The sequence below is a fragment of the Corvus moneduloides genome, chromosome Z (genome assembly GCF_009650955.1).
Source record: "Corvus moneduloides isolate bCorMon1 chromosome Z, bCorMon1.pri, whole genome shotgun sequence".
In the NCBI taxonomy this organism is placed as follows: domain Eukaryota; kingdom Metazoa; phylum Chordata; class Aves; order Passeriformes; family Corvidae; genus Corvus; species Corvus moneduloides.
The window spans coordinates 30342705-30363834 of record NC_045511.1 but is presented as its reverse complement, the minus strand read 5'-3'; positions in this window follow the sequence as shown (position 1 = coordinate 30363834).

Genomic DNA, 21130 nt, shown 5'->3' with positions numbered 1-21130 from the left:
CTTTCCAGTTCTTAGGCCCATTGGCCAGTTCTCCCAGTTTGTGCGGTCTGTATCAGAAAGACTTCAAGGGCTTTTTGTTGTGGCGTGTCCTCCCTTGCCCCCATCCTCTTCCTCTGACACTGGCTTTTTTCTGTTTTCCATTTTCATGCACAGTGTGGTGTGTGTGAAACCCACCCAAAGTCTTCCCAAGCCATACTGTACAATCACCCAGCTCGACTGTGGCTGGGTGCTGGCCTCTTGCTTCAGCTCAAAGGATTGATTTCTTCTATGGCTTCCTGGGGTTGCACAGGGAACACCCTGAGCTGCCTTAGAGGATGGGTTCACAGCCCAAGTCATGCTGTATCTTATTTGTGTCTCCCTCTCCCATAATGCCCACTCTCCTCCTGCCCTCCCCCTGAACTTTGAAGGCTTGTCCAGCTGCTTTGTAAAGCAGGGTGCGGACTGAACATTTGTTTTACTTTTGATTGCTTTCTATTCACAGTCAGACTTTAGTTATTAATGTTCCTAGCTCTGATTAAAGAATATTTTCTACTGGTTATAAATCTTCTACATTCTTATGAATATATGCATGTATATTTAATTTATGTCTTTATGTATCTATATACAGAAATATTTGTGCTATATACAGGTATGGTGGAGTCAAGACACAGGCAAACACAGTCCAGTATGCAAACATCTGGGGCACTACAGTTAAACAAATGGAGGCTATGTGCCATGAAATTGTGGCTAAAAGACGTGGATCCTTGCATATTTAATGTATGGGCTTTATTGCTATGAAATTCTTATAGAGTAGATAGGAAAGGAGGGACATCTGGTGCTGCCAACCAGTCAGAGGGCAGCCTGCAAGCACTTGGGGTATCGTGTGTTTCCAAATTGTGACACTCACGGCAAAAAGAGGTGGTGCAGACAAACTTCATGACTGGAGAGAGGAGGGATCTTCAGAGCACATTACTGTGTGCACGGTAAGAATTGTAATTGTAGTACTTTTGTGTGTCCTACCTTGTTATTCAAACTGTTAACCTCTTGATTCTAATTGCTTTTCAAGCTGCCTCTCGGGAAAGTGACACGTTTCCATAATTTTTATCAGCAGAATTCCAAAGGAGTGTGAGAGAGAAGTCGGCATTTTTTTCTGGGGTAGAGTTCATCTGACCTACTTTGCTACTTTAGGCTGATCATAAAGTGAGTCTAATTCACACAGAGTCACCTACTTGCTAGATATTTAAAGTTATGGTGAAAGTAAGGTGAAACTTAGATAACTTAGCCCTGGGAAACTACCCAGGAATGAGACCTCGTTAACACCTCCACTGCAGGAAAAACTATGAATGAGTTATAGCACTCTGCCAGATGATCAAGGATACCTCCAGGATACAAAATAAAAAAAAAAAATAGAATAGTAAGCTGGTATGATTTCAAGAACAGTTTTAAGCTGCAGAAGTTTGTATCTCAGGACAAGTATGTAGGATATTTCTGGCTATGAAAATACATATAATAAATCCTAAGACACCTTGGTGCTCGTGTATATTTATTGCACATGAAGAAAAGCAGCTACATTTAGTCTGGGGACTTCAGTTTGCCTCCTGTAGCTCCTTTCACTTGAAGCCATTTATGGAACACTCAGGCCAAACTACTTGTGGTTAGACTACAAGGTAGGCTCCAGTGAAGTCTCTTGGGATCACTTAATTGCTTGAGTTTGGCATTAATAAGGCACAACAATGACTTTTCTTGTTTCGTCTCTTACCTTCATTACCTTTCACCTAGAGCTTAAGGCAGAAAGTCAAGCATTCAACTAAGGGAGTTTCACAGGATTCCTAAGAGTGAAATGGGGAAGACAGTTATTAATTTTTTTAACATTCTTCTCACATTCTTCTTAGAGCTGTGTGCTCTAAAGAAGTTAATAGCATGCTGTTTATCTTTTAACTAATGCTTGTTATTTTTAAAAATCTTGCAGCTGATGAATGCCTGCCAGGAGACAAATTTTTCTGCACAGTGATCCGGAATACTATTCTTTTGTTGAATCATAAGCCTTTAATATCTGCCAACAGACTGTGAACCAGCTATCAGCAAGGCACAGAGCAGAGTCACTCCTTTTGGATCTAGATTGTGGTTGAAGGAGGAAATACAAGCTCTACAAAGGACAGGATGTTTCCGCATTACGATAGTGGTAGTGGTGGGGTGTACAGTTTTTTTTCTGGTTTGTATTTTTGGGGTTTTTAGGGAGAGGGGACAGCGGTTTTGAGGTGTTTTGTGGCTGGGGTTTTGTTTGTTTGTTTGTTTTGGTTGGTTGGCTTGGTTTTGTTTTTTTCTGCATGTTATTGCAGAAACATGTTTATGAAATGAATGTATGTAGGGAAGTGCACTTTCAATCTCATGGTCGTATTAAATGTTTTTGACAGAATGTGGTCTCTTGCTGCTTCCTGCATAAACAGACCAAAGATCATTAGACAGAAATGAGTTATATGAAGCAGTAACAAAATTGTAATGCACAGTGGCATCTCTGGAAATAAGCAACTATAAATTAATTTAAGTTCTGTCTTATACTGAGGGTATGAATTAGAGTTCAAGATGAGTACGGAAGTAAGATTTTTCAGTTAAGCCCACAAGATCATAAATCATGGAGGCTCAAGCTATCCATCATATAAAGTGATCCTGACGCAGAGATAGCAAATGAAGACTAAGCAGAGAAGAATGAGAGAAGACCCTTAGGTCTTAGAAAAAGGAGATCTCACAGAGCAGTTATATGGCTTTGTTGGGGAGGAAGATTGTCCCTTTACTGTACGCATAGAGTGGTTTGATGACTCCCTGATGAATCTTGGGGTGTACCACTGTGTGGTATTTTAATGATGGTCTGCTTCTGGTGGAATAGATCATGATCCTTCACTGATGCCTAACACTCTAGTGTAGCAAACTTCAGTGATGTATTCTTCTGTGCACGATGTTTTGCTCTGGATATTAATGCACTGGAGCTTTCTGTTCACGTAAAAAAGAAAAAGCTCCCTCACTCCAGTTACAGTCAGACTCCTAACATGTGAGGTCTGTTCACGTCACCTCAGCTTGTAATACTTTTTGGAGGAGCATCACTTACACAGAAACAGTCACTTTCAGAACTCAAAAGCTGTGCTGTGTGCCAGGGTCACTGTTGATCCATGTGAATCCCTTCCTTGGAACAGCTCAATCTTGAAATATGCGCACAGGACTTTGGAAGCCCACCACCTTGACTTTTACAATACTTCAAACAGATAAGGGATGAACATTTTTCAGTCTTTTCCCTGACAATTATAAGATGTATCCTTGCCCCTTTTGTGTGTTCCTTGGCCTATTCTTTTGGTTTTTGTCTTGATTTGCTTCACTTTCAAAAAAAGAAAAACAGCTTTCAAGATCAATAATAGTAACCCGTGGAGAACATACTGTGTCCAGAACCTGCTCATCTCCACAGTTTGCTACTGAGCCTTCCCTGTTCTTCCCTGCCATCTGAGACCTGTGAACCCTGAAAATCCTAGTACCTCTGGTTGTGGTTTTTTTGCTGCTGGAACACCTGTGGACAGTAGCTGTTTTTTATCTTTTTCTCCCATATGCAGGTTTGTCAAAAACCTGTGACTCATGTCTTCCTTGACTACAGCCAAGCCTTTAATGGTGGTTTTCTCCCACTGGGAGTGTTCAGATTTCTCTGCTATGTGGCTTTGTAGTAAGTGCAGAGGTAGAAGTACATCAGGGCAGATGTACTGCAAAGTCGCATCCATAGCACCGTCTCCTTATATATCTCCTTATTATACTTCCCATTACTGTTCCCTGCACATACTTGGGTGCAGGTGTGGTCTGGTCACCAATAGACAGGGGTGTAGCACTGAGGAGTCAGAGCAAGCTGTCTTCTTACCTCTCAGCATCCTCACCAGATGGGAATTGCAATCCTGTGCTCACTTCAGAGAATAAAAAGCACTTTTCGCTTAACCTGAAATGAAATTCTCAGCACCATGAGGTGAGGTGTGTTGCAGAAGCTTCTCTCCAGCTGGGCTGAGTGAGACCAGTGAATCCTAAACACTTCGATGTTTTTGAGTACCCCATTTTCAGCACTGGAAGTGTTAGACTTACATGATATTGTTGCAGTCTCAGAACTGAGTAATATCCCTGTAAAGCTGGAGAAGACCTCACAGTCTTAGTAAGGCTGTCTCTTCTTCCTTTCTCCTCTTATTTAAAATCTCCGTAAGACCCTCTATGCTCTGCCATTTTGTGGGGTTTTTTTCCCAGTGAAATAATTCCATTCCAAGATGGTTGATCATCTTAATTAGAAGTCTGGGTTGGTAAGCAGAGCTTGTTCTAGATATTTACCAGCTGTGCCTCAGAAACAAAAGCACAGGATTCGGAAAGCACATGACAATGCTTCCATGTAACTGTAATCACAATACGCCCTGTACAAATGAACCCTGCAATCTAGTTAATCTTCTTTGACCAAAGAGTCAGAAAGCAAAGCCAGAGCATGAAGATGAGATGTGGAGGGTTAATCAGTGAGACTGGGACAGAGAGTGAATTCAAAAATGTGCAACCTTTGTCTCCTTTAGTGATGAACTGAGATGAGGTAAAATGTGCAAGCAAAAAAGTGCCTACACCTGAAGTGTCTGAGACAGGAACCTACTAGTGCCTGTACTGGGCCCTCAGGGCCTGATATCCACACACAGTTCCATACCATCCCATGGTTGTCATAAAGTTGATTTTAGCTGGATCTTACCTGTGGAACTAGTGCCTGATGAAGCATAGCATAATGTTTATTAACCTTTTGTTCCCCCATATGCCCATCATTCTGCAAAGGGCTTTCCTTCCTCACTCCAGAAGCGACCAACAGAGGGTACCCATGGATCTTTGCCAGCCTCCCAGATCTTTCCACAGGCTATAGCTCTGCTCACTTTTCAGCTATTTGGTGAAATCTCAACTCTCAGTTTCTGTAGCTGCAATGATTAAACGCCTCTGCAAGGCATTTGCCCTGGCAAATTCCCCATCCTGCTGTGTTCGTCAGTGGGGTATCATCCAGACCGTGTTCCATTCACAGTAATCTTCTATTAGATGACGGCTTCCTTCGTTCCAGACTCTCCCTGCCCAGGCAAGACTAGATATGATGACAGAAGTTTTTTCTATAGCAGTGCATCTACAGAGTTCAATGCTTCCTGCAGCTTTCTCAGGATGGTGGCCCTCCAGCACAGTTCACAGCCCAACAAAACAGCTGTTGTAGGTTTTACTTGGTCTATGTCTTCCTGGATTCAGAAGCTTACAGATTAGATACATGTTGTTAGGTTCTGATTTATCCAGTTGTGCAAAACAAAACTAAAGTTTTCATTAATTTTTGTGGGTCATATCTCAAGCGTAAGACTCTTCCACTTAGATCTATGGGAATACCCTGTCATTGTGAGACATGCAGGTTAATCAGGGTGTGCTGTCTGCATTGTTCTCTTCCTGTTTGGCAGGGTTCTGACAGAGCCTAAAGCTCAGTCTGAAAGAAGAAATGGTCTGAATGTCATGGAAAAGACAATATGAAGTAGTCAGCATGGAAAAGGCAGTGATAACAGGCTCTGGGAGACAAAGCAATTCTACCCAAAAATTCTTCACAGGTGGCGTATGTACGGACAGAAGCAACATGTGTGGTTCTGCAGAGCAAATTCAGTCATAAATGAAAAACTTGAGCTGTTGATTTGGGTCCATGCCACAATGGGAAGAAAGAACTAGTGAGACTCAGAAGTCTGCTTGCGCAGAAAGCATCCTGTCTCTGGGATGCCTTCAGTTTAGGGGAAGTACTTTGACAAAGAAATGTAGGATACAATTTCCTCCATCTAAATGAACAGAGAATACTTCAATGACAAAAGCTTCACACAACTGTATTTCTCAGGAAAGATACACGACTATTTTAATGCTTTGTATTTGCCAGTTGCTTATTTCCTGAGACGACTTCAATTTCCTTTAGAAATGTACAGGTGACTTTTTCGTGGGAGTCAAGCCCTAGAAGGTCCATGACCCAACAGATCTGTGATGCCTAGAGCAAGAAAAGTGACCCCTAAACTTAACAACATTGTGGGTAATTATAGGCTCTGGTGAACCCTTGTAAATGACAGAAACAGGGTTGTGCTATTCAACATAATAGACACAGTATGTAGCAAAAAGATTCACTATGCCTGTGGTAATAAAACTCAGTCAGTGAGAGGAGATGCTCATCACCCTGTGCTGACCAAGTATACCTCTACTGTTTTCATTTCCCATCCTACTTCCTCAATTTCAGGTGCTTCATATTTTTCTACTTTGCTGTATCATTAGGCCTGTTCTATGTGATTTTTCTGCTGGTAAAGGAATGATACTAATGAGAGAAACTGCCATTTAATTTTAATCTCTCATTATTTCATAAGTCATATATTCATGGAGATGTTTTTCTTCAGTAGATCGAGGGGGATTGATTTCTCTAGAGCATTGTTGGCTTTTGAACCCTGTAATTTGCAGGAATTTTATGCCATGATGCTGCAGAAAAGGTGACATTTAAGAGCTTTTATTATTGTGTACAATCTTTGCTTAGGAAGGATAGCTACTATTCATGAGCTGGGTCTATTCAGAACCAATTGTTAAGGTCTGGAGACAGAAAGCTGTCTGTATAGATTGTAAACAGAATTTCACAGCCTTAAACTTTATTGTTTTTTAGAGATACCTATGCAAGACTACTTTTTATTCATCTCTTAACAGCCCCACATCTGATCTGACTGGGTACCTTTCCTTTGATTCAATTGCATTTCCTCTTTCTTTTATGTGACTGGGAAAACACATGCATTTCTCTGTGCTGACTCACACTCATTTCTTTAGCTGTCTTCCAAGGATGCAGTCAAAGATAAGGCCAAAACTACTTTTGTTGTTCTATTGAAAGCCTTAAGAGCTAGGCTGGATTGAAAGATGTAGTCTTCAATTTTGTAAAGTCCTCTTTCTCCTTTAATTTTTACCCTGTTCCTTGCCCTGAAAAACTTTCTAAAGAACTGAGTTTGACTGTTTTGTGTGATGAGGTGCCACCTTCTCCTGAAGTCTGATAGTTGGGAACAGTACCTAATGGGATTGTCAGTCAGTTATGACACCTTCCTGCTCAGCAAAGAAATAAAGAACAACCATTTATTTGGAACTTCATATAAATGGATATGAAAATTTTTATGGTGAATTACTGTCAGTTATATTCTCTTTTAATTACTGTCATATCCTTTTGGTGAGTTGTTTTATCACTACAGGTTTTTTCTGCAGGTTGGAAACTTTTGATGATTTAATTAATTCTCCTGTTTTGTGTTTCTGTCCTACATGATTTTACCTTGGACTAAATTCCTCTAAGAAAGTTCACTTGCATCAGAAGCAGAGGAATATTTATTATTAAAGTATTATGAAGCATGCTGGCTACATTTCAATTTTAGTTGCAAACACACAATAACTCTGTGGTGTAATTTTTAATACATTGCCATGCCCTTTTTTGGTATAGTTTAGAAGAATGTTTCTAAGTGTACTGAATGTTAGAGGTCTTTGTTAATTGGCATTATGCATAACTTTTTTTTTTTAAGAATACTTAAGTAATTTAGTTCGGCTTAGCTTTGTATGAGACTGTAAATGAAACTAACTCATTACACAGTTTTCTAGTTCATGCCAACAATCCCTAAAAAGCTGAGTGACATTTCTGGGTGTTGAAGAAAATGAAATCTTGAAAAAAAATAGAGGAGTGTCACTTAATGCACTAAGATTCTTCTCTCCAAAATAAGTTCTTCCTCAGCTAAAGCATTTCAATTAGAAATGTGGCTATTCTGACCCATAATAAGGGACTTCCCCTACTCTCACCTGTCTTACCAATTACGTCTCAATAGTCACAGTATAGAAGTGTCAGTAATTGCAGTCTTAGAAAAAATCTCCTCCTGAAAGAGCTGTGGATGACTCACTGGCTTAAATATACTCTCTGACTCAACCGATAGCACTGTGGTGATGTGCACAGACTAAGAAGTAGAGCCTTTTCCCAGGAGCCTGGGAGTCTGGGGGAAGGTAAGACTGTTCTACCTGTGGTGGACTAATGGGAGAAAAGCTGGAAGAGAAAAGAAGAAAGAACAAAGAGCAGGATACAACTGAGTCTCTGAAGTTGCCCATCTGAACTTCAGATCTGTTCTTCACATGCTGAAGTAGACATCTGAGATTCCAGACAGACTTCTGAAATCCCAACAGGATTAAGGTATTTTTCTGGAATACCCTCAGTTTAGGATGATTTGCACAAAGCAGTGTGTTTCAACTGTCAGCCTGGCTCTGAGGTGTTCTCCCAGTGCATATCCTGGTTTCTTTTGGTTTGTGTTCAGTGGTGGCCAATTGTTCAGGTACTGCTGTGCTTGCATCTGGGAGACTGGAGCCGTGAGTGAGCAAAGCACCTCCAAATACACCCTTCCTAAGGAGAGCACAATGAGCCTGTACACTGCCCATAATGTTTGGTACTCTTTCATGTTGCTCAATCAATTCTTCTTGAGAAACAACTCATACTTAGGGAAGGAATGGATCTTTTCTTGTTGCATGTGCTATTCATGCTTCATCAATAGGCTGAAAGAATGATCCAGTCTGCTCATGGCTGCCATAAGCTTGCACTTGCTCTTTTAAAACAGACATTCTTGCAAAGCTTTAAATTTCCTCATCCATTTAGAGCAGACAATGCTTCTCATTTGATTTTTCTTCTTTTGAGCGTTCCAGCTGTGAGAGAATTTAATAAGCCATATACTTGAATTTGTCCTAGAAAAGATGGGTTTGGAGCTGCCCTTTCATTTTCAGACTCTGACAGTTCTCATCTGGAAAATCTTTTTATATTTCTTGATAACTTCTTTTGTACTCATACAGTAGTCACTGCCAATTATACTCTTCTCAGCTATTATTCTGGGAAGTGTTTATCCATGGCTTTGAAACTCAGCTGGATGTACGGCTGAGCTGAAATACACAAAATTGTGTCCTTCTCCATGAGATCACAAGACTAGCTTATGGCTTGCAACTTTTACAGATGTCGACCTAGTTTTATTTGCCTTATGCCTTTAGAGCTCTTAGATATTGTTGAGTCATGTTATCTGGCTCTGTGCTATGATCCCAAAGGATGGATAATATTGTAATTTGTGTAAAATTGGATTTTTTAAAATGTATTAATAGCAGTTCAGCAGCTTGAAGAGAAAAGATCAATTCTCACAGAACTGTCAGCAGTTGCAGACATCACTTCCAGGGTTCTTGGAGATGTCACTGAGTCTGATAATTTGTCTAATAAATGTGGTCCTAAAAGCTCAATAAAAAATAAAAGCTCAGGTTAAAAAAAAAAAGGAGAGAAGTATTTTAGAAGCTGTCAACTCTCTTGTTTAAAGTGAGAGACAGCAGATGGGCATTTCTAAAAGTCTGTGTGTCTGTTTCAGGACTGGGTTTCCTTAACTAAACTGAGAAAATACCTGATCCTGTATACAGCAGTTCTCTAACAGTAAGAAACCAGCCTAAAAGCAGACCCACATATTTGCTACAGATCTGAAAGGGACAGTACTGAAAGGGACAAGACAGGGACCTGTCTCTCTCCTGCCTGTGGACCACTTCTTGCTACTTAGCAACATTTCCCTTGGCCCAGGTTCAGGTAACTGCAGAATACCTTGAGCTCCTGGATGCCTTGTCACTCACTCCTGTCTACCCAAGCCTTACAATTCACTGGTCTCTGTAAGGTGCCCTTCATGCTCAAGAAGAAGAACGGCCATTTGTAACTGCTTTGCATGGGATCTGTTTAGTGCAAAGTACAGTACAGAAAAGGGGAATGAACAGAGATCTGTGAGGGCTTTGGTGGTGAGTAAACAGACTTCTACTACTAGGGAAAATAGTAAATACACTGCACCACGGAAAAGAGAAAACTGAGAAGGTATTTGAGATGGTTCTGTAGATTCTCATGCAGTTTGGGAAAGGTAAATGGAGTTTGACTATTCATTCCCCTTCAAAACAAAAAGTTACAGAGCAACACGTGATATTAGAAGGAAGGAGTTTCAAAACAGAAGGATTTTTTTTGTTCTTTATGTAGTTTACCATTAATCAGTATAATTCCTTGCTGCAGGATACTGTGACTGTTAAAAGTTCACACGGGTTCAGAAGGCAACTTGACAAATTCATAGAAAAGAAATTAATTGGGGGCTCTTGCATATAAAAACATCTCCTTTGGCTGGGGAAGTCCTTGAACTGCAAATTGCTCGTGATTAGACGAGTATTGCTGCATGCTTACCCTGCTCTGCTCTCTCCTGTACATTTGCTCTTGTCTAGTGTTACAGACAAGCTGGGCTAAATGGTCCTTTGAGTTAGACCAAAAATAGCCATTTTTATGTTAAAGGAAGAGATTGTGTGGACAGTGTTGCATAACCCAGTTCTTAAGATTTCCACAATGTTGTAGCTCTCCTCAAACTTGAGAAGCTGGATGTTATTTATGATAGAGAAATAAGGTGCAGTATTTTGCTCTCTCTTACCATGTTGCTGATTGCAACTATGTGATCATTGTTTCCTTAACAAATACAAAATAATTGTTTCTTCCCTTCTTCAAAATATACTCAGGTAGAGAGACGACCACCTTATCCTGCTACCTGAATACCTTCCAGCTGTGCACTAACTCGCATAACTGATGACCAAGGGGCAGCTGGAGGAAGGGCTGCATCTGTTCTGCTCAGCCCAAATCTCAAGTGTTACTCTCTTTTGCCTTTCTTCTGGAGAAGTTCACTAACAGAGATATTTAAAGCCTTTTCTCATGCTTGTAGGACTCTCTTAAAGGATAGGTTGATTTTGCTTGTTTTTTCTTTGTTAATTAATGTGCCTCTAAGTCTCTGCTTTATGAAACTCAGCTTTTCTCCTATCATGTCTTTTGATGTTTTTGTTTTAAATTTCCAATTGTTCCACTGCTGTCTTGAGGGATCAAGACTTATATTTACTTTTTAATTTCTAGCAAATTCAGGATTTTTCTTTTTGCATTTTAAATACAAAAAGAAATGTGATTGTTCTGACCCATAATTTAGGACTTTCCCCTACTCTCACCTGTCTTTCCAGTTATGTCTCAATATTTACAGTATAGCATCCTTGCTTATGTCAGTAATTGCAAACTTAGAAAAACATTTTTCAACCACCATCTCATTCTCCAGTGTAAAAGGGTTCTTTGCTCTGAAAACTCCATTTATGAGCCCTCTTAATGATAGTGGCTAGGATTTGCAGTGCACTTTTGGGTGTGTAACACACCAGTGAGGCACCTGGCCTAAGTCTTTCTGATTTATTCTGCCCAGCCTTCTTGTCAAAGGAGATTTAAGGTTGCTTTATCACTTCATGAACAAGAGGTTTGTCTTACGCCCTTGGTTACTCCAGCTGAGAGCCTTGTGCTGCTTGATGCATGTAACAGGCTGCAGTACAATGTCCTGGAGCTCTTATAGTCTGAGACAGGCTTGTTTTAGGTGGGGGAGCAGAAGTAACTGTTGTCTGGTTGGCTGTATATTAAAAAGGACAAGCAGCCCTAACCCCCATGAGGGCAGTCTAGTTGGTAGTTTGGATATCAAGTTCTCCTGGAGTGCAAGAAGTCAGAACTGAATAGTTGTGCACTCCTCAAGCCATTCAAGTATGGTTGTACTGGGGAATGACGTAGGCAGAGGGAGGTTATGTAATCAGAGCCAAGAAGTGAGTCTTGTTGACCCGTGCTGGGCCTTCAGCCCTACATGCCCAACAGTGCCTCATTGCTGGGTTAGTTTGGCCTTGTGATGAGAGGAGCCTGAGTCTGTCTATAGCCCTTACAGCCAGACTTAAAATGTGGTGAACCAATCTGTGTGGATCATAACAGTGATCTAGAACTCCACAGGGCTCTATGGCCAGATCCCGTTGCAACTGGACAGCACTGGTCTGCAATAGTGGTGATGGATATTCAGACCAGATGTGTAGCTCTCGGGGCATCCCCTCACAGAAGAAAAGCCTGTTGTCTGGCAGGGTTGGGCATACCTGGGCTTCCAGTAAGCACTGCTCAGAGCCTGTGTTGTGAAAACCTTTCTGTGAAGGTGAGTTGGTGTGCCCTACAGACAGTGTAATAAGATTAGAGACCAAAACATATGATTTCCAAACCCTCTTATGGCTGCCCATCTGTTTTAGAAACTCACCAATACCCACTAAGCCTTTGTGTTGTTCCAAGAGCACTGGGAATGTCTGCTGACTGATCCCAACTCCTTCAAGAATGCACATTCGTCCCACTCCAGTCACTGCTTCTTGCACAGAGCACTTGAGGTGTGTCCATACCAGGAGTCAAACCTCTCATGTTACCACTGGAGCACCTGTGACACTTAAAGTTCATTAAGCAGAAGACATAGATTTCAGTTTTTAATCAAGAGGTCTTGACTCAAAAATATGTAAATGCCTCCAATCTCTTCCGCCTTTTCTTGTAGTTGGAAGGACTTGAAAGTGAGCTTACTACACAGTGAGGAAGGGAGAGGTCAGTACTCCATAAAGATGAAGGCTGCTTTGGATATGTTAGTGCATCCTCCAGGGTGCTCATATCTTACAGCTGAAACAGGGAGTTCTCCATGGACTCTGGCTGCTCAGAAGAAGGAGGCAATTTTCTGTATCTCATTAGCATGCTTAGGGAAAGATTTACATATAAAAGTCTGCCTTGTTGGACAGGAACAACACAAGGTAGCGATATTTTTAATGATAGAAACATCCAGGCACAATCTCCCCAGTGTATTTCCCCACAAATCTGCTTCATATCTACAATCTGTTAGATCATCCAGGAGACAGAATGAGTCATGTCAAAGCTACCCTTGTTAAGTTGCTGACTCCAAGCAGAGTTGGTGAAGAGTGCTAAAAACAAACCCAGGGAAACAGGCCATTTTCTACAGCTAAGACCTCCTGACAAAAGTGAGTGATTAAGGGTTAATATGAAAACTGAAAGTTTCTTTAAATTAAGAAAGATGATGAATCTATGTTTCACTTGTTTAGCTTGGTGTATGAGAACTCTGAAAGGGTACATTTACTGTTCTAACTGTATAGGTCCTGAAATCCAGTGTGAAGTCTGTATTAAAACTGCTTTCAGCTTATTGTACCACAGGGAAGTGATTAATTTTCAGGCCCACCTGTTGCCTGAATGTCCATGGGAGTAAGATTAGTTCCCAACTTTTGTTAATGCTGTATGAAGACCTATCCTGACTGCTCAAATTCCTCCTCTACAGCCCAAATCTGCAGTCACTGGCCAGTGGACTAGGGCAGATTTACAGCTGATGGGAGAAAATAAGTACTGTTAGAGACACTGGGAGTTAGAGGAATATTAATTTACCTCTCAGGACAAGTATAGAGGGTGTATTCCTTCTTGTGCTCTCTAGAAATATCTGAGAGGAGCAGATTCAGTCTCAGCCAGTTCTGCCAGAAGTAACATCACTGTAGAAACATAAACACCTTGAGAACACTTAATGCAAAATTTTCAGATTTTTTTTCCCCAAAAATTGCATAACATTCTTCTGTCTGGGCAAAATCAGATTCAAAAATTACTTCCTGAAGTCTAAATGCCTTTATTTTTCTTCCCTCTCTTTTGTGTTCACTTGGGATTTTGTTTAGTTAGTTCGTTGGTTTTGTTGCTACTTAAACAATGAGGGATTTCTAAAATTATGCTTTCCTTACAGCACATTTTTCTGTGTCAGTTCCTGAAAATTTCTTTTCAGAATAGATGGTACACGTGTTATACAGTAAGTCAATTTTGAACCCAGTTCTTGCAGAAATAGATGGCTCCTTCTTTTATGTGCTTTTGATCACATAAGAGATCATTTAAGCTCGATAAGCACTAAGAAAAGTTTAATTAAGCATGTGATGAGCTGATAATGTAGACCTGTGAGGGATTATCTGTCTGAAATTATCCCTCCAAATCCCCGAATTTAGTAGGCTGGAGGGTTGTTTGTGAAAATCTGGGGAAAGAAAAGGAAGATGTATACACAGTATACATGAGCATAATTTTTGACATGTTAAATCCTTTACTTATAAATTTTTTATTATGCCAGGTGAAATAAAGTGCAAAGATTGAGCCAGCCATAGTTTTTCCTAGTAATTCATTGAGCAGAAGCTGTTTGCAGTCTGCACCTTCACACTGCCGGTAGGAGGGAGACTAAAGGTGCTGATGCCTCAGTATACTGCTGTTTGCCGAGGTTTATCTTGCCCGCACAGATGATTTTTCTTTCCCATCCTGTTGTCAAGGTAAAGAATTGCTACTAATCATACATTTGGTAAGCTATTACAGCAGTTCCTAGCTTCCTATCTTTCAGCACAGGTGGCATTTTCCATGAAAAAGGGGATAAATATCAGCTGACCACAGATGAGGATGTCCAAGAAGTTTGAACTGTGTGCTTGATGTGCAGTCTGTACGTTCACAAAACCTCAAAATAATTGCTAGCTCTTATTTTATTTCCCACTTCCCTTGCATCCTTCTTTCTTTAATTAATTTGTCCATTTGGGGGAGGAAAATATTTTGGTTACTCACAAAATCACCAGAAGGAGAGTAAAATCACCAGGTGGTGAGGGCAGGAAAGGCTGGCACTAGGGCAGTAGAGTCTAGTCTAGCTGTGTTGTCCAACCCAAGTTTTTTTAGGTTTGATGGCCAGATTCTGCTCTGTGGTAGCTCATGCTGGTAAAACCATGAGCTACATAGTACATCAGCAGAGGTTTTATTCTCTTCTTTAAAAATTGAGTAGGTGAAATTATTATGGCATTGATAACTGCCTTTCAATTAACAGGCTCTTGCCATGACTAGCAAGGACAAATAGATAAAAACATAACTGGCTGCTGAGTCCCAGGGACAGCAGGTGGAAAGAAGATGAATTGTCATCTTTCTGAGACTTGGTCTTGGATTTTATCAGTGAAGTGCAATTTGGGCCCAAATAGCATATCCCAGTATAAAAAAATTTTTTTAAGCATTTCAGAGGTCAGAATGAGACCAGCACTTGAGACATGCTATTCTCACCTGCTTGTATACCTTTCAATTTCCATTTGTGGAGGTTTTTCCAGGCTATTATTCTTGCTCTGTTCAAAATGATCAGGCAGTGTTGTGAGAATTACTACACAAGAAAACAAATTTGCAGCACAGCAGGCTAGGACATTCAGACTTGCTTCAGACAGGCAGATGATGATGTCCTAACTTGTTGAGGGTTTCAGATTTGCATAGAGCTTTTTATTTTACCTTAATTTGCCAACAGTTCTTGAAAATCAGCTGTGCAGTTTCCCTCAGATGCAAAGAATTCAATACTGTGCATAGGCCATTGTCTCCTTTACCTTGTATACTGTCGGGATAAAGGAATGCTCTGCCAAGACCCAGGACTGGTCCCAAGGGCTTGAAGTAGAGAAAGGTAGCAGAATTCACAAAGGAAAGGAGGGAGAACAGACTACAAACCTCCAGGTCTTTCAAAGTGTTAGGACTGCTAGGATTGTATTATGAATCTGACAGCATCCATCTTACTTCTTGACTCCCTAGTCCCACAGTTTGGAGAAGGCACCTAGATTTTATCAGAAAACGAGAGACAAAATTCACTATGTCATTTATCTCTTAATTGCCCCCAAATGTGCCTGATCCATCTGACTGAACCCCTTTCAGCAGAGGTGCAAATACGCACAAACTTACCAATAATGAGGTTCTGAGACCATAACTGCACCTGGTTAGTCCAGCTAACCATCTCATCTGTAGGTTGGTACTGGCTTCCTAGACACATCCCCCTGCAGACCCTTTTCTGAAGATCTCAGTGAAACCAATGTATTCAAACAGACTAACTTGTCATTAGATATGCCATTTGTTGATATATGCTTTTCAAAGAAAAAGAGCTAAAAAAGTGAGTTTGGACAGAAAGAAAATCACGGTGACTGGTTCTGTCACTTTTGGGAAAGCAGATGGAGTGCTGTGTCACGGATGTTTTCTATAACATCCCACCTGACACAATTAGCATTTTTCTATACACTCAGCATCCAGGATGATATTTTTCCACGCCAGGTGTGTAGCTCTGGCTAAATGCTATCTAGAAAGTTTCAGGTGAACCTGCTCAGCTGTTTTGAATGAGACTGAGAATATCTTCATTGGCATATTCCTGCCTGATATCCAAAAGAAATGGGCTAACTGAGAAGGGAGAAGAGTAGAGAGAAGGGAATTTCTGGTGAGAAGGTACAAGTGTATGAGATGTCTGATCCAGATGTGCTGGATAATCTGGCAAGAAACTATGCGTGTATCTGGGGCCATAGACTCTAAACAGACAGGATTCTTTTCTCTCACCAGCTCCTGCACCGTCAGTCAATAATTGTGTCAGCAACAGCAATCAGTCTCAGACATTGCTTCTTGATAAGGCAGAAGATATTTCCAGGTCAAATCAGAGATTGCTTTGATAGTTGAAACAACTATAAAAAAAATCACTAACTTCAGAGCATAAAGGAAAATTCCTATAGAGTTCATTTCTCAATCCTGTAATGACTAGATTAAAAGAAGCATTGCATTTATGAATTGTCTAGAAATCCTCATAATCTTCCTCTGTTTTTTAATCTAATTAAAGTAAGTAATTTTCCATCCTCTGCCACTGCTCTGTCTTGGCACATAGTGATAGCTTTTTAGCCTTTAGATGTGCCATTCACATCCAAATTTTTATTGATTTGCTCCATGCTGTTTAACTCCAAAGATCGGTTTCCTGTGGCCTTGTAATATTAAAACAGCTACAAGGATAATCTAGTGCGTCTATATTCTGTGCATGTATGGTGTGATTGCTCCAAATACTGATGGGTTTTGTTTATTACAGAAAAATGGCAGAGCTTCCTTTCCTATAGTACATTAATTTCTCCATATGTACAAAAAAATGATAGTTTTCTTCTTTAAAGATAGCTGTAGGGAAGAAGGGATGTGTCTTGTTTGTTAGTACGCCAGCAAGGGAAAATAAGCTAGTTCTGAAAGCAAATATTTAACCAAAAAGCATAGCACTGCTCCTGGCTTCCTCACTGTCTTTCCCTTCCTCATCATGACCCTGGCATGTCTTACACATTGCCTGCCCTCTCCACACGTTAGCTCCCCATTCTGCCTCGTGCAGAGCAAACATATCTAGCCCATCACCCCCCTTCCTCTCTGGTTCTTCAGTCCCATGTGCCAGATCTTTTCCTCCCAGAGTAAGGAGAAAGAGCACAGTAGAAAGAAGGAATATGTGCCACTTTACAAACTGGCCATCATGAATTAATATTTGATATGGCAGAGACAACAAAGCCTCAGCTGTACATCTTTGCTGCTTAACTAAACACTTGCTGTTTTCTGAGTCTCCAGTGTGAAAGAAAGGTAAAGACATTCCTAATTTGCTGAAGGCCCAGATAAATGGCACCATGTCTCTGCCACTGTTGCAGGGAAAGGGATTGAGAAAGCCTGGGAAGAAAGTTTAGCTTTTTCTTGCCAAGAACAGCTCATTCAAGATGCAAGGTGACACAGCAATCAGTGTGATGGATTGTGACAAGTCTGGCAGACTAAAATTTCCCAGGAGAGATGCTGTGACAGCTTCAGGTTGTAACATTTGCCCATTTTTCTGTTCTGCTTCTGTTTTCTGTAAAGAGAAAAGTTAATTTTAATAAAAATAAAAGTTTCTTTAAATAAAAATAAAAATTATTAATGATGATGATGACAACAGCATTTTTTTCTCTCTTCCAGAACTGCAAAGTTTCAACAAGATACATTCCTCATTATGCCTTTTGAAAGGATGTCTGTATTCAAAGATGAAGGAGAAGAAAGGAAAAGTCTGATTTCTGGACTTAAAAGATCTCTTATAAAAGGCAGATATTTAGATCAGACTGAAATGGCCTGAAACCATCTTTATTATTCTGGCATTCAAGCAGTCAGCTTGCCTGCTTGAAATTCTACACATCTTATAGATGAAACATATTCTTTAGGTGTGCTCAGTGGCTGCATGACTCCTCATCAAGTAAAGTATTTTGCAGTCAGTGGGTTGGATCCACACATTGGATCGAACTGGGTGCAAGATTACTCTGTACAGGTCATTTCTTTCAAGCCACTGTGAAGGACTGTTGGCAGCTAAAATCCATGTATTGCCCACATTATGCAACAATAAGCCAGCATGTATCTTAGAAGCTGTCTAGATACAAACTAGTCTCTGTAGAGAATTGCCAGACTCCTGTATTTGGGTGAGCAACCAATAAATGGCTGATAACATCTATTACTTTCCCAAGGAGTTTCACCTGGATTGCACTGGATTTCACTTTCACTGTGGTCCCGCCTGTAATGGAGCACCCAGATAATGTGCAGAATAGCAACTTAGATGAATTTGGGCTCACAAAGCTGAACAGAGGAGGGAATACATGTACAGTGGTTTGAATTAACTATATAGAAAAAGAAGCTCCTAACAGCTTCTAGGGATACAACTATACACAGACAGACAGAAAGCAATAGACACCAAATAATGGAATTTGGGTCGAATTAGACAAATAAGTGGAACTGGTAGTTAAGGAGAAGGAATCCCTTAGCAATTTTTTACGTCAAAGGTGAATACCAGAAAGGGTCTGAATAATTTCAGGAAAGAAGGGCCATTCTATACCTAGCAATCTACTTGTAGCCAGTGTTGACAGTTTTTTGAAATGATAAGCAGAGGCTGTGCTTAGGGCTGTGCTTTGAGATCCAAATCTCTTTAAAAGATCATCCCACTTTTTTTCCCAGCATTTGGGCAAGCATGGTTCTGTTGTATATCTGAGTGCAGGGTCTGAGCTTAGGAAGAAGAGCATGTCAAAGCTATTACCTATTGCCACCTACCCCTACACACTGTGCGTTTCAAAGCCTGCAGAGGCCCATTCACACCAGCTGGGCCGAGTGTATTCCCCCCACTGAGGGGTTTCCTGCAGGTAGCAGCTGCAAGGTCTGCCTTCTCTTTCCCACTCCAGGACTGGCAGTCCTTGGCAAAATGGAAGTAGTGTCTTCAGCATCTGTATTTCAGTGCTGTTGAAGCTGAGTAGTGGCAGCTGCCTGGAGTACAAGGAAAACACTGCTTTTTCTCTTTGGACTGGTACTGTTTTGGCAAACTTATTGTCCTCCCTTTCCTTATTCAAATCTTGTTGGTAAGTATCTAAGCTGATTTTCTTGGGCCAAAATGCTTTCTAAGACAGAAGATCTCGATTTCTGAGACAAATGATGGAAAAAAAATTTTGAAAAATTAAGGAGACTTTTTCTGCTGTTGGTCTGCCAGTCTGTTTTCTAAAGGAGACTGTTCTTTGAGCTTACATCTGCCTGCGGTCTTCCAGTAGTTCTTTTCAAAATTTTTTTCTCTACTTCTTTTTTTATGTAGCCACCACCAGCAAGGTTCATCCAGTCGTTGCTGTTTGCAGCTAGTTTATACCTCTCAATTGGATCAACCTTCTCTGCCTAGCTATATGATGGGTCAAGCCACCTGAACATTCCTAGCCTTTCAAGAGAACTGGCACAAATAGGAATCACCTATCTTCATTCATCGTCAATCATCCATCTAGAGCAATCATCTCTCTATATCTAGAAAATTGATTATCTACCCTAGAGAGCCTCTTCCCTCTCATGCCAGTGTTGTTCCCTGCTTGCTCTCTCCTGTTGGAGACTGTCAGAGAGGGTACCTGTGAGAGTTGGCAGAGGTGAACCTTAAGGGAGATCATGGAAACTTGGTTGTTTTCTGCAGCTCTCCTACTCAGCTTGTCACTAGAACTGAGAAGTTAAAATTTAACTACATAATTACAAGCTCATGTCATGTCCATGACTTTTGACATGGTCTGTTTCTCTATTCTCCTAAGACAGCAGATTCCACAAATTTATTCCCCACTGGACTCTTTCACTTCTTTAAACCAATTTCGTGCTAATTTTATGGAGTTTCCCTTTGCTCTAGGACTGCAGAACAGTCTTTCTCTGGAAGTCTACCACCTGATTGCCTTCACCTGTCCAATCCTTGCTGTGACCCATTTTGAGTGGTACAGAACATAACTGCACACAATGGTTATGAAATAGAGGTACCATGGTTTTATGTACAAAAGAATGATTCCCCCCATCTTCTCCATCTTTCCCTGGTCATGCTTAGCATTATTCTGGGTGTTTTTCAACTAATGCTATTGTATGCTGAAGCAATATTTACAGAGGCCTGTCTGCAGTGACTCAGACAGCTCTGTTCTTAGCTAAATTACCAGTTCTGCTCTTAGTGCCACAGTAACAGGGCTTAGAATTATTTATCTGTAGACACACTGTTTTGTGTTCATGCTGGAGGTCATCAGCCATTCTTTTGCCCACTAAATCAGTTTTGAAAGGTCGTTCTGAAATGCCTCATCATTAACTGTGGCATTTGACTGAAAGGCAATGAGACTATCCGCAGCAGGATTGGAGGTTTCACTATTAAGCTCCTTCACAAGTTTTCAGATGAGGATGCTAAATAAAACCCGAGGGACATAATTACTGAATATTTTCCACTCAGCAAAATGACCATTAAGTTTCTTTTTCTTTAACTTGATTTCAGTCTATGAAAGAACCTAGTTTTCTTAACAACCCCTCTGATTTTGGGATGCTTTCCACTCCTTCCCCAGCGCACCTTTGGGTAAGTGATCCTCAGGATAATTCTGGGCCTCTGCTTCTACCCATTTCTGGATTTCCAATGATCATGCAGCACAGGCAGGGCAGACCTCTTGTTTCTAGGACTAGCCCTGATTGCCTGCTGATTTCCTGTTTCTCCAGTGAGCCTGTCACAGAATAGGTTGAGAAGCCTTACAACCTTCAGTGAAGCTGCACCCTCCTCCTTCCATTCTTAAAACTCATAGATGGTGATTGCTGGCAGCAAGATGCTGACTGAGAGGTGAGCCAGGTAGAGATGATTATTCTCATTGGCCACCACAATGGTACAGCTCCCTCTGACACTTCCTGCCATGTTGCTAAGATGCTGCAGCTGCAGTGTTACAGATGCATATAGAGTATTACAGAATGCACAGCCAGCACCTACACAGAAGACCAATATTATAACCTGTACCAAAAGAGTAGGTCTGCAAGACCTTAGCTATGTGCTCTTACTGAAGCTTAACTCACGATCATGTGAAGCTCATTACTGTGGTTTGTGCTGGCCTCCAGGTCACCTTCCTTAAGATAATTCCCAAG